Here is a 14,722-nt window from a genome sequence, read left to right on the forward strand (position 1 = left end):
GCCGCCCCCTGCTACTCTTGCCTTCTCGTGGAATCCACTCCATTACCCTTAAGGACCAGCGGTTATCTTGCCTACGCATTACATGCCCTGCCCAAGCCCGTTTCTTCCTTTTGATTTCAGCTGTTTGAGAACACCATAACGCTTGATTTCGTAGCGGAAGCTTTCTTCTATAGCTGCAACAATGGCTCCAATTCCTTGTCACAAAAACTCGTTCTCAGCACTAGTGCCGAGACGTGTAACCACATTGAAAAATTAAAAGAATGAATTGTTACGTTCAACGACACACCTAACTCTGAGGCAAGCCGCATAGGGATGGGTTCCAGACCAATATTGGTCCCATGGGTTTTCAGTGATCACCGCATCAAATCTACTAGTAGCACATTTCTGAATTTCGTCTGCACTACCGCGCCGTCACGGCAAACGGCGATCATTCTGACGAAGTCGCACTCACATGCGGAAATATGTACTCAAGCAGCGACTACGACATTTCGTAATAGATCACACCAGGGAACTTACTCCAAACCCGCTGCTTATTAAAGTATAAAGTACCTCTGGCATCACGATTATATATCAACGTCAATAGGTTGACTGCTACGCCCGTTTATGTGTTCCTTCAATCAGAAAGTGTTGGATATAAGCAGCACAGCGTTTTTGTGCATCAATGAGTTAAAGATGGTCGGGATAGATTATGCACTGAGTATATTGCTCGGATAAAAAACAAAAGCCTCACGCACAAAACATACCTTGCACGTTCTCTCCATTACTCTAACTCGGGGACAAGCACTTATTGTTCCCTCGGCTGCCATCACTTGACGCAGGGCTTTGAGCGTGGAAAAATAGCTTGTTGATATCGTCCGTCGCGTAAGAAAGAAAGATAATAACCGTATGGCTGTCATTGAAGCGTGCTATCGGCCGCTATGCCTAACGGCGCTGGCTGGGTGCTGTCCCAATTTCCTGGTAATGTTTGCCAGTCCTTTGATTAGCTTTCCGGCGCTAGAACTCCAATTACGCATTTTTCTCTCTCATACCCAACAATTATGGACGAAATCACTTTTGAGCGGGAAACCTTTATGAACGCAATTTTTTGTATAATGTAAAATTTCACTATAACAATATATCCGCAGATGACCCGACGACAGTCTTGCATTTCTTTTCTATTAACGTTTTTGCTATCGTCAAAAGCGTGCCCTATTTGTTTTATATAGCAGTCCAACTGTTCGATGCGATCGATAGAAACACTAGAAAAGAAAGGCTGTGCTGAATATCAGAAAAATGGACCTTTACCTTCAATAATTCATAGCACTATCTTACAATGTTCCAATTTTCAAAGTTTTTGTCCAAGCATGATGGACATGACTGCAATGCGGCTTTTCCCAAGAAAAGTAATCTCTCGACCGTAAATCTGCGCTTTTCTGGTCGAAGAACATTACTCTACCCCATTATATAATATCCGAGTGACTCCACGCGTCCTTTGGATGCACGTAAGTCCAATTTTCACCTCAATGTTTTGACTGCCTAGTATATCAAAGCTTGTTATTAGTGAGTGACCTTCATTCTTTTGTTCACAGCATCTCCCATTGAATTTCTAGTGGGCAGTAAAACAATATATCTGTTCTTATGAAACAACGAGTAGCAACTTGCTTACGTATATGCGGAGCATGAAGTGAGAGAAACACGGTTTTTTACAGGTACCTATACATGCCATACAATGAAGGAAGCCCTGACGATTAAGAACATCAATGTTGCGCCTGTTATTGAACACTTTAAGCCTACTCTTCGCAGTCAGGCCTCGCGTAGTTGCAGTTGGTTCGAATGCCGTTTTCGTCAGGTTCCGGTTGAATTGTTGCATTAGGAGGCTAATTGTTTTGTTTTTTTACATGGGCATTTAAGGAGACGTTGGCGCCTACTACCAACACTGGCTACTCCTTTTCATAAATTGGAAGAAACCACTTGTTTTGACGATAAGAAGTTCACCGAAACAAAACTACAACACATACAGTACACAACATAGAAAAAACAGTGAATGTATTAGAAGAAATGACATTAATGAGAGATAACAATAACTTTAAATCCAAATAAGTATTTGTTAGCTTCATCCTTCTCCATTCGTTGCGGAGTTTAATGTTTTCTTGCCTCGTTATTATCGTTACATGCTCTTCGAATTCCTGAATGAGATCCTCGTATTTTCTGTTTCTGGAATAAAGAACAAGCGATGTACGAAATCAAGAAAAATAAATGAAAAAAAAAGAAAGATGTCAGCGCTGTTTTTCCTGTCCTCTAATCGCCTGATATGCGGACACATGCTGCCAATAGCGCTTCCTTGTGATTAGTGACACTGATGGCGGGCCTTGCGCGATGACAGGGTTCTTGTGCCTGCATACCGCAGACAAGGTTTACGAGAACATAATGCCGCTCAACGAAATTTAACCTTTACCTCCACTAGTAGAAAACCAGTAAAGGCAACAAGCAAGATGTTACGAAAAGCGTTGCTGAATTCAAGAAGACGACTAAACGAGCCTGACGTTGAACCTAAAAAAGACTGCGTAATGTACCGAAATGCAAAGCTTAAAGCAGCACGGTGTAACGAAAGAAGTAAATGGCTTCTACCAGGCTAACAGTCCGTGTTTTCCAACGAGGGTCTCGGCGTTAAAAGCAGCCATGGCAATCCATTCAAAGCCTGTCTAAAAGCTTATTTCGACCACCATCGTGCCCTTTAGCGTGACCCTTTTAATGCTGGTATCTGCGCGCAAAAAAGGCAGCACGTGCCAGCACGACATATGTTGAAGTGTGTTGCTCCACGCCATCGTTCTAGTGTTGGTTGTTCTCCTTCGAGCGCGGAGTGAATGATGGAGTGCGTGCTACTTTTAGCAACAGAAGAGATTCTGGGACAAATGCTCTCTTCTTTTCGCTTTAGAGAGCACCGTTTCGTTTGCAACAAAGTGTAGTTTCAACATTGTTACGAAAGCAGCCATCATTCTTCGCCGTAACGCTCTGTTCGACCTTTTTGAATGTATTTACGAGGGCCGTTTATGCTTCCCAAGCTGAAGTTTGCAGAAACGTCTGCCAAACATGTTCCTTCGCAGTTTTTAATTCGCAGCACCTCATTTAAGTTTTTACCGTCACATGTCGACGCGTAACTTGCGTCCAAATGTTTGCGGCAACATCACAGAAGCAGCAGTTTTAGCGTACATAGAGCTAGAGAAGAAATCTTTCCGGCAATTTTTATTCTCAAAAGAAACACGCAAAAAAAGTTTTTTCCGTAATATTAGAAACTCATAGAAAGTACTGAAAACAGTAATATGCAGATAATTTATATCCAGGTACGCCCGACACCGAAAAGACTTGTTCATGGATTGTTGCTCACATATCCGCATTACTGTCTTGTGCGTTGGCTTCCCAGATACGTGTGGTATCGATGGGGAACGCTTTTGTCTTTACTTGCAGCCACGGTGAGGCTAAGACGGTGCATGCGAAGCAACACTGAAGGTGTTGGCCAACCAGAGGATCATCTGTGTAGTCTCTAAACGAAAGTGTTTTAGGTGTCGTGAGGATCCTGTCTGGTTAAGACTCGCCAAAAGCCAATCCAGTGAAGATGCGAGATCCGAGAGTATGCTGTCGAATGCTGTCTAGAGAAGTAGCTTTTCCTTGGTGTGTGTCCGCCACGGTAAAGAAGGAAGATGACAGGTAAGCTGATCAACAACAACAAGCTGATCAGCGTACTTTTTAGATACCTCTGTTAAGAAAATTGCACTAGAATGCCAGAAGATGTTTTATGAGGCACGCTGCAACAAACAATATACACCTGCGGGATAACTTTGTTGCCAGGAGCACCTCCTGGTCAAGGGAGGGGAGGGTTCCGAATCTTGCGTGCGGATCGCCTGACGCCATGGGTGTTTGATCACACCTACAATGAATGAATGAATGAATGAATGAATGAATGAATGAATGAATGAATGAATGAATGAATGAATGAATGAATGAATGAAAACTGTATTGTCAGCTATTTGGCATTCTTTATGGATGTCTTCTGCAGCTGTTTCAGGTGGACGGCAGTTGAAGTCTGTCGGCGACCTCTTGCGCTCTTGCCATGGCCTTGCACTGTCAGGGCTTGAGAAAACAGCTTCCCATGCTTCCCTTGAGGGATTAATACGATATCAAAATACAGCTGAGGCGTTCTAACAAGTATTCTGGTAAGCTAAAATTGAATAGTTGACTTTTCAACTTTTACTGCTAGTCTTTTTATTTTATTTACTGAGAGGCGTGTTGCCTGCCATAAGTGATATGCATCTCATACCTTTTTTAGAATTTCGAAAAAGCAGTTACCCTCGACGCTGTGGCTCAACATATTTTGGCTATTTCGACGGGTTACGTGCACCTGAGGGGTTTCTTTGCCTGCAAGCTGCAGCAAGCTGCAGCAAACCGCATGTATTTCGACACGATGTAGGCAAAATATACGCGAGACGCGAGGAATAGACGCGAGAAGTGGCGAGGCTTATCCTAATTAATCGAAGCTGCGCTCATCTGCTCCCACAGAGTTACACATAGCCGTAGATACTTTGACCACCTCACCGCGAAAGTTCTTCGACAGCTTTAATATGGGTGCGGCCGAGTGCGACCATCAATCTATTCTTAGACGTTGAGCACTCTTGTTGCTGTCACCGCCACCAACTGTTCAGTTCTTTCTGGGCGTAAGTCAACCCAGTAACGAGTACGTTTCAGTGCCACGTAAGTCTGCTGTTTTGTTGTTCACGGCACTGGCACCATCACGTGGCAATATCAGTTCTCAACTATATTAGTAAGATAGCCGAGGAGGAAGCTCAGATAAGCGTAATCTAGAGGTCGTGCAAGCTTGTTATGTTCGCACTGCCTTATTTTTCTGCCTGAACGCACAATCAATGGGAAAATACATTCCTCGTAATCGCCTGAACGGCAGCTATTTTCGACGCCAGTCGACGCCCATGACCTAACGCACCTGTGGGACAATCATGCTAGATAAACCATCCGACAAAGCTCACACGCGGGATCAATTGTCATCTATGCGATAGCCCACCCCCGCACCCCTTATGTATCTTGCAGCGCCGCGCCCAAGAAGATATGTAGCAACCCCATAGGGCTCACTTGGCAGTCAGTTCAATGTCAATGAAAGTTTTTCATATTGTAACTTCCTCTATCAGATAAGGCTTATTAATCCTGATTATTCTGTTTCGCTAATTAAGTCACTTTGACTATTACTGCGCGGTTACATATGCCTCTAAGTGCGAAAATTGGCTTCCCAGTTGATTCAGCATGCGGGAAAATAAAGTCACCAAGAGCTTGAAATAAAAATTACTTGTAGAATGAATTTCCCTCGCCCAACGGGTTTGCGTCCAAGTCTCAGTTATGTTTCCCAATTAATTCCCTGTTTCTTGTATTTAAATAGTATCAGAATATCGCTCTTAAAGTATCCACAATGCCATAGTCACCAGTTATTTACCCAGCGCCACAGAACTTGTCCGCGCAGCCGTAATCGTGTAGTACGTTCGCGTCGTGCCCAAGGGTCCGCTATGCTTCCTTATGTCTACACATCTTTGAACATCCTTCATAAAGTGAGTTGAACTACTCTTTTCCCCCCATATGTCAGTAAGCACTCTGGAACTTCACAAATGCGTTCATTAGAAGTTTTGTTTCTAATTTGCCGGTTCCCGCGCACTGGCGAGTATATATATCTTTACCGAGTGAGGCGAGAGCTATAGTGCTCATATCACATGATCCGGTCTCACATGTTGCTTTTTGCGCCAAGCTGCTGGTCAGCTGATACGTGTACATACGCGAATAAGATTGTCAGTACAAAAAAAAATAGGGCTCCTTAAAAGGCACAGTAAGAAGCTCGGCAGAGTTCATGGCTTTCCTCTCGAAGGTAAGAACTGCGGCAGCGATGGAAATCAAGCATCTTGTCTAACCTCATGTGGCTTGCATCGCTGCACCATCAGTTAGTTTTCTGCACCATTTTCTTCTATTAAGCGCCGCGAGATCATTCATTAGCTGCTCTGCAGCTTCCAATGCAAACACCAAAGCAGTCAGTTAGACACGTAGGGTTGGCTTTATTGGTCCGGCTATTGCTATTGTCTATGTATGTTGTTATCTGTTGTTGTTATATGCATTTTAAAAGAGTGCGTCGTCCGTTTCAAAGGGGAGCAACTCAATTCGGCATGACTTTCCACTGCTCGATCCGAATCGGCATTATACAGTATACTTCGCATCTGCATATTTTATTGAGCCAACTCCTGCTAAGTACTCCAGGACAGGGGGTAGGCAATGAGGAAGGAATGGGGCAAATAGCAAGGTTAACATGATAATATCCTGGGGCATTGTAAGAGACGATGTCTCATGTCGGTGTCTGGATGCAGGCAGTTCTGGCAGAATTGAGACCAATTCATTTAACCGGCGATATTCGCCCACAACACCGGCGCAAGTGCTGGCTGTCAAATAATTCCTATCCATCTTATCTTTCTTCGTTAAGAGCACCGTGGTATAGATTGCTCCCAAGTCCGTGCATTACGGCTACCGCAATTTCTAACGGTAGCTCGTACAGCTCGAGTCTGAGCCTGCCAACCTGTGGCAGCCATTTCGTGTCGTCACCAGCACACAGCTCCAACGTGGTGGCCACATGGCCTTTTGACCTTTGCTCCACTACTGTAACGACAGTACCCTAACTCAAAGCTCTTGTTTCCCCTTTTTGCGGCACCGACAATAACAAAAGCAAGCCCCATCCTCCTTCTGTTATTGTATGATCTCTTTCTGTACTGTCTCAGTGCTTCGCGATGCCTCATTTTACGACTGCATACTTCGCTTGGGGCTAGCAAAATGCCATCGCATATTATTTCTTCCCACGCTGGCGATATAATCCTTTCTGTCGTGGCATCACATTCCAGCCTTGTTTTCTTCGGCATCACCGGAGCTCTGCCTCTGCCATCGGGCATTGACTTCAGCGTAGCCTGGTGCAATTCTCTCGTCTCGCGAATAAACAGTGCTTCGTCTGTTTGTTTTCTAGTGTGCACCTTATCGGCACTTCACGGTATGACGACATTTCTGTAGACAAAGGATGCTCCTTTCGTCACGGACCTTCCTTCTAAGAAAATAAGCAATGTGTTATCGCACTGTTCGTGCAACGCAATTCTAGAGAGAAAGCTGCATCGTTATTTAATCCAAAAAAAAAGGAGGAAAATGCACTAAACGTGGTGTTTCTTGAATTGTCTCATGTCATAAGCCGACTTTTATTTATCGTCAAAATACAGGTCGAGGATCGAGGCGGTCCCAGGCACAATGCAGCGTACATATTTCGGTCGCCAAAGCGGGGCACTCACAGAGGATACTTTCCATTGCCTCTTCGCAACCACATCTTTCACGGCTGTCGGCCATCCCAATCCGGAACGTGTATTCCTTCGTAAATGCAACACCGAGCCGAAGGCGGCAATGTAATGTTGCTTCACGACGCAGTATATTGTCGGGAAGCCCAAGGCGCAGTCCAGGATCCAATTCCCTGAGGCAAAGGTTGAAAAACTGGCCAGTGTTCCACGCAGATAGTGTGAGCTCCAGCGCAAACCTGCGTAGCTCACACGCTGCGTCAACTCTTGATATAGGAATACTGACTTGAAGGGCAGCCAACCCTAACACCCTTCTGGTTAGCATCCCTGTCTTCCGTCTTCCTCTTTATCTCACTCTTATTGGAAAAATGCTATGGTGTCAATTCTTCAACTGGCAGAGGGTTCGTAGCATGTGTTCGTGGAGAAACGAGGGTGCTTTAAAAATTTTCTCAAAGCGACCGGCGGCTTTTTTTATGACAGCTGTGTCGGTAGCATAATCCTGGGTAATACGATACGCCAACAAAATAATTCATGAATAAACTTCGTTTTTTTCCTACATTCAGTCTCTCTACTCCTAAACGCACTGGATTCACGTGGATTGAAGCTTCCCGGTTTTTGTTTTGTTTTGGTGCTTCAGCCTTTTGTCCGACATGCGTGGCGTTACGATTATAATTTTTCTGAGGTTATTATTTACGAAGTTAGATTGCATCCCTCCAGGATGGTAAATATACGTATACTGCTACTTATGTTACCAGAAACCGGAAGTGCAGTTTCAAGTTTTTGGCAATCGTATTTTATTGTAGACCTGTACAAACGACTGGGGCACTTCAAACCTTTTGAGGGGGGGGGGGGGGGGGGGGGCACAGACTAATTATTATTTCCTCATCGCTCAAGTAGAATAAACACAACTATCTCTATTAGGGACGTAATATATTATTTCCGCCTACAACATGGAGGGCTAGGACTCCGTCATTCCAGCCATAACTATCATTTATTTCAAAACTCAAGAGAGATTAGCACTTTTAATATAAAAATAATGGTAGAAAAGGTGGGTGAGGTGACATGTGCGTTCGAACGTACTCTGGATAGCATAAGATCATGTAGCTACGGTTCTTCCCACTTGAAGATTTCTACTACCCTGTTTAACTTCTGGTCCCAAGCTATGTACGCAACCTAAGATGACGTCTGTCATGATGAGGGAAGCGCCCTACACACAGTATATAGCGACAGGCGCAAGCAAGCATTTTTTGGCGCACCCTAATGTTTTTTCACCCTACCTGCCTGCGCTAATAGGGACAAACTTCCATGCTTTGTTGAGGCTACATGATACGTGCCTCGTCTAACTGGGCTGGGCCCAGAGTACCTAGGCAAGGAATATTATCACTCAAACGGTGGCGTTCAACTCAAGCGGATCACGGTAGCAGTTTTTATGCGCGCAATGGAACAACCGTAGAGCCGCCCTGGAACTGCAAGTTGCTTGTTCTGCATTTTTACATTCCACAGTGAGGGTTACACAAGCAATGCAAACAACAATATTTTTCCTTAGTTCTTGTTACTGCTATCACAGAATATTGTAGAAAATTAATTTACCGCCATATTTATGAATTCAAACTCAGTCTCCTCCGCAATATGTGCACGGCTTCCGAATTATCGAACGCAGCAAATGCTAATCGTGCCAGCCAAAGAACTTCAAATATATACTGCCGTACTACTATATCAGCAAGGGATGAGGTGATTTTGAATTTTACTTCAAATTGAGTCGAATTGCTTTAATATCAAGCGCGAGGTTTCATCGTTCTCAGGCCGCTTTATTTCATTTATACAGTTAGCACACTTTTTGACCACCTTTTTACACTTCCACAATGCAGAGGCTTTAGGAAAGCCAATAAAGACAAGCAAATTTTATTGGAAAGTCCAGACGTTATGAAGCATCCTATTTTCTTGGCCTCCGTCTTTTAGTTTATCTGTTTTTTTTTTTTTATGATGGCGAATTTAAATGTCGCAAAGGCATCTGTGGTCTAAGCGCGCCATAGCGCAAGTTGTTTTTTCAGTTACACAAGGTGGGGGTCATAGACCCCTTTTTCCAATCATTTCACCCCAGGAAAGCCACGGACCAGGGCAGGGAAAACTTGTACTCATTGGAAACCAGTCGAGTCCTCGGCGACACTGCGCACAAGGTTTATATACTTGATGAAGTTGCAATGCTTCGTTTACATGTTCAACTGAAATCAGCTGATCTGATGAACCCAAAAAAAAAAAATCTAGACGGGGGAAAATTGCATAAATAAGTGAAAATACAAAGCTTAAAGAAAACTCAGGTACAATGATGCAGAAACGATAGCTAACACGCCTACTATCAGCAGTAAGAGACAGTCACAAAAGAAACCTTTAACAATTTTGGAACGAAAACAATACAATAATTAAGAAAGTGCAGGTCGAAAAGGGAGGAATAGAAAACAGCATGTTTTATGTGTCAGTATTTGCGCAACTACAACACCGAGTTCAAAACGATGCAGAACGCTTTCTGCACTTGACGGCGAACACGACGGAAGACTGGGTTGAGAGCTGAGGTCAAGGAATTGCGGCGGGGTGAAGTAAGCAAACTTGGCCGAGTTGCACGTGCGCGTGCGCGTGTTAAAAAATACTGTAACATTACCTTAACAGCCTAAATATGAAGTAGATACACGAAACACAGATGGTTGGTTTCCAATGTTATAAGCTGTCCTGCAAGACCACATATCATGCAAGATCAATGCCGACGCTGTTTTACGTTGCGTTATGGACGTATGAATGCAGAGATAAGGTTACACCTATCGGCCAAAAGGGGGCACAGTAGGACCACAACGCATGAAAGGAAGCTCACACCACCCAAAGTCACGGTTTTCACAAACTAGAGGCCGACAGTTTTCCAGCTGCTTCGCAGAAAGGAGTGTGCAGAATAAAGAAAAGCTATTTCGCATGCGTGGCATTCCGGCATGACGAAAAACATTCCACTTCCTACGCCTAATTTTTGTTATGCTCTCGCTTTTGTGGGCGGACGAGGCCATAAACGGCTAGAAAAATTCATGCTTAGGCAACCGGTACTATTTACATAAAGTCAGTCATAAGTCGGCAGTTTATTGGTCACAAAGGGGAACTGCGCTTCGGCTGTTTCCCGTGACATCCTCTCTGACATCCTCTCTGACATCCTCCTCGTGACATCCTCTGTGACATCCTCTCTGACAAACGCAGCAAAGTAGCCTGACGGGTCATCCTTTTTGTAACTAAGCGATTTCGGGTGTTAACTAAAACACTCTTGATTTCTCCTGGTGTCTTTGAATCTCTTTAAAACGCTACTGAAATCGCTAAACAGAAAACATCGCAAGAAGACATAACGCAGAAGTTTAGACTCAACGAATAAGATATCAAGAAAAACAAATATCCCCCCGACATACATCCCCGATGCGGCGTATTACAGAAGCGCCCAGTAGACAACGCCTATACTGAAGGTCAACACATTTCTTGCGATGTCTTATAGTGCTGTCCACGTTTTCACACTTTACAGAACAACTCTTGACAGAGCGCGGTCCTACCTTCTTTAAGGTAGAGGGGTAGCTTGTTAATATAAGGGATAACAGCCAGCTTTTCCTTTTATTTTCTTTCGCTCTTTCTTACTGTTTCCAAGATTTCGAGCTGAACTAGAAGAAAAAATTTCCCCAGAATAATCTCTTTTCTGCAGCGAAAGTTCGCAAAGGTACTCTCTTCTACATTCATTTTCAACGGCAGATTTCGCTACGGATTTCCATCGCTTAACTGTTCAAAATGTATTCGCATTTCCCTTGCTGTTCTTGTCTTCCGTCATTCGCTTGCGTCCGTGGCTTCGCTTCGGATGGCAATGCAGTTTAATTAAGGGTGCAATGTGTCTATCATTGTTTGCATATTTTGAGTAAAAAATAACTCACAGGTGAGCGCCAGTTCCTTCTTTCTCTTGCCTTATTGTATACGCAAGATTCGTCCACAATCCGAATTTGTGCAAAAAGTCGCGTACCCGGAGCCAGGTGAATGCTCCATCGAGGTCAGCTGAGAAAGGACAAGGATAAACTATGCTTGCACTCACAGACATACCTATTCCAATAGCTTATGAAAATTGACCTCATAATTTACCGTAAGTCAGCATGTAATTTCGCTGCTGTTATGCTTCCACAACTATGACGACAATCGGAACCAAAGGAATAGCGGGCGACCGAACCAGCAGCCCAAGAAACGCATCGATGCATTATTGCTCTCACTTTAATCGCCTCGAGTAATAACATTTCAACTCCGCGTTTAGCCGAGCCTAAAATCGTTTAGTAGAGCCTTCTTGGCACTACGCGGCGCCTGTTCTCGCAGCTTTGGCATCCACTGAAGCTTTGAAGGAAGGTGATATACAGCCCCCGCAGCACAGCTAAGCGGCCCAATAATGGAAATGTTTTCATAAAGGCTTGGACCAGAGACAAACCAAACATTTCCAATTTTGGGTCAATTACCTGAGCTGCGAGAGAGGCAGGTCATCTGGGCGTCATACCCAACTCCAAGGTCAGTTGACTGCTTCGTCGACTTTTTTTTGGTCCCACTGACGAATATCAAATCCGTAAAATTGAGCAGGGACCGACTATCAAAGTCAGTTGAGCGGGCCCAGAATCCGTGTTGCAGCGCCGCAGGTAATAATAAGCAGAAGATTCAAATCTTAAAATTTTTTGCCTATTAGTTTTTTACCGTTCTCCTGGGACACACAAAGCCACCCTTTCTACCGACTGCTTTCCCGAATCATTATTCCGCCACTTAGCCATCACTGAGCTTCCACTTCGGTACTGTAGGGCGCGGCTCACATTGCTGGCTCTATCAGTCCTAACGTCACAGTGGCGCCTAGATATAATAGGGTATCGAAATTATGCGTAGCAAAAAATATTCGTTGAAAATGCAGCCCCATGTACTCTGCTTAAACGTGAGTAGTATGTCGTATTTAATAAGCATTTGGCTTTATCCTTTCTTTTATGATACCTAGCTTTGTGGAAATATTCGTCTTGCTGCTCGCTGGGTCGTTTCATTGCAAAGCATATAAAAATTTCCCTGCTGTTCCAACAAAATCATTCGCAACAACGATTCATGGACATTAAACCCTGGACATAGGGGGCTGCCGTCGCTGAGTCGCCTTCAGTCAGTGCCGCCGCCTTTCTGCTCAGTCAATTTGTTTTTTATTCTCCGTAGGAAACCTGTGCCACTGCTAAAATGCATGGCATAACGAGATTCCTGGCCTTTACGCGACACGTGAAACACCGGCACTCCCTCCTTAACCTTATCGTCGCAACGGCGTGCACAGATAAGTGGAGCCCCTCCATAGAGTGCCTAAGGCTGATAACGGCCCTATCTATGCCAGGATGAATGCCTGCTTTCTTTCTACTCTTGTGTGTCTGATAAAGGTCGCGATGCACTGAATATGCACCTAATATACTGCAGTCCAACCCGAAGTGAAGCAGGTAGCTTGTCGTAATTAAACAGGCAAAGTTCCACGGCGCTAATTAATGACGTTCCCACAGATAGAAAATGAAGAGGTGGGCGCAGTACTCTTATTTTATTTCCGTGAAGCAAGCAGCGAAGACAACTTTCGGCACATGCGCTAGAAGTCACATGATGCAAGGAAGGGAAAAGGAAGGGAAAACTTTATTTACACTAATGGTTTTTCCTACGGTTTAGGGGCATCTTCAGAGACGTCTTGGTTCTACCCCCAGGAGCCTTCTCTGTCGAAGTCGTCCGCCTCTAATCAGTGGTCGGTTGCCCTCAGTCCAGGGCTCCGCTGGCCACTGCCGCCCGTTGAGCTCGCTGTACCAGACCTTGTTAGTCTTCACAGAGGTCGCTGGACAGCAGAGTCTCCCACTGCTCCGCACTCGGGTTTTGTATTGTGGGGACCAAGTCTATGTTTTGGCAGGCCCATGTGATGTGGTATAGAGTAGGTTTTTCGTCGCACCAGGGACATTTGTTCGTGTATATCGTAGGGTGCATTTTGTTTAGTATATGTAGGTTTGGGAAAGAGCCTGTTTGTAATTGTCTCCAAGTGGCAGCTTCCTCTCTGCTGAGAGATTTGTGCGGTGGGAGATATCGCATTCTTCTGCCTCCATAGTTTTGTAGTATGGCCGAGTATTCCCTGGGTATTCCGCTACATGGCGGTTCAGGCAAGCGGACGCGCGTCGCATCGGTTCCGCACATGATGCAAAAAAAATGGCTGGCGGGTAGCATTGCTAAACACAAAATATTGCGCGAAAGAATGGTTTTCTATAGGTGCACACAACAGCCACGTAACTCAAAGCCCGCACAGATGTCTACCGACCCAGGGAGCCAGTTGTACGTTTTTCCTTTCCTGAAAACCGATGGATACTAAACCACGCGCTGGTTTTGAGGAAAGGAGAAGCCCGTAACTGCCTTGACTTGTAGGTGGACGCCATACTCACAGCGCGACTGTGTCCACCGACCCAGTGAGCCAGTTACACTTGCTACTCAGAGGGTTCAAACAGGCGGACGCCGCTGAAACCCGTGGAGTGCGCCTAAGTGCTTTCTCACTAAGTGCTTTCTCACGTAAGTAATTCTTATGATGTGTAAATACGAGAGGAGATGGAAGTGACTCACTGGGTCAGCGGGCACCTTAATCGAGCTTTCGGGTACGTGGCGGTGCGGACGCCGGCGGTTTATTACTCCAGAAGGGTTGACGACGTCATTTGCGTGCCGCGTTTTGGCCATGGGTTTTTGACGACGACGTTGTTTTCGCACAATGAGCCAAGCAATGCTCTCGCATTAAATCCGTCAAGCATTTTCCAGAGTCGGCAAGCAACTGGTTCATTGTCGGCGTGCACGTCTTAGCCAAGTTAATTTTTTAAATGGCAGGAAACTTTCGTTCGGGTGGCTTCGAACATGTCTTTAAAATAAACCTAATCACTGTCAAAACACGAAAACACAGTCTTGTCGAGTCTAAGCTTAGCCGAAAAGGGAATATCGCTACTTATTTAACGTGCCCCTCCCCCCAACATCCCAAATATTCTTTTTAACCTCCTCAAAAACATATCCTCAGGCTATGTTCTTTCACTGCATTTAATACTTTCGAGGAATAAAATCAATCACCGAGCATCTCCTGAAGAATATTAGAGCTTGTTAAATACTCAACAACGAGACCGATGAGTAGCTATAGCAGAATACCGCAGAAGGTCTGAAGGTTTGGAACCTGCTCGGATCGCACTTGATCATAGGGAACTTTCCAATTTTCTTGTAGATATGCAGGCCAGGCTTACAGCTCCCAAAGCTATATAATTGTTCGGGTAATAAGCTAATTTTTCTCGCCGACATAGAGACGCTATTTGCAAAGCAACTTACGA

The sequence above is a fragment of the Amblyomma mixtum genome, chromosome 1 (genome assembly GCF_055824585.1).
Source record: "Amblyomma mixtum isolate Tamu chromosome 1, ASM5582458v1, whole genome shotgun sequence".
NCBI lineage: Eukaryota > Metazoa > Arthropoda > Arachnida > Ixodida > Ixodidae > Amblyomma > Amblyomma mixtum.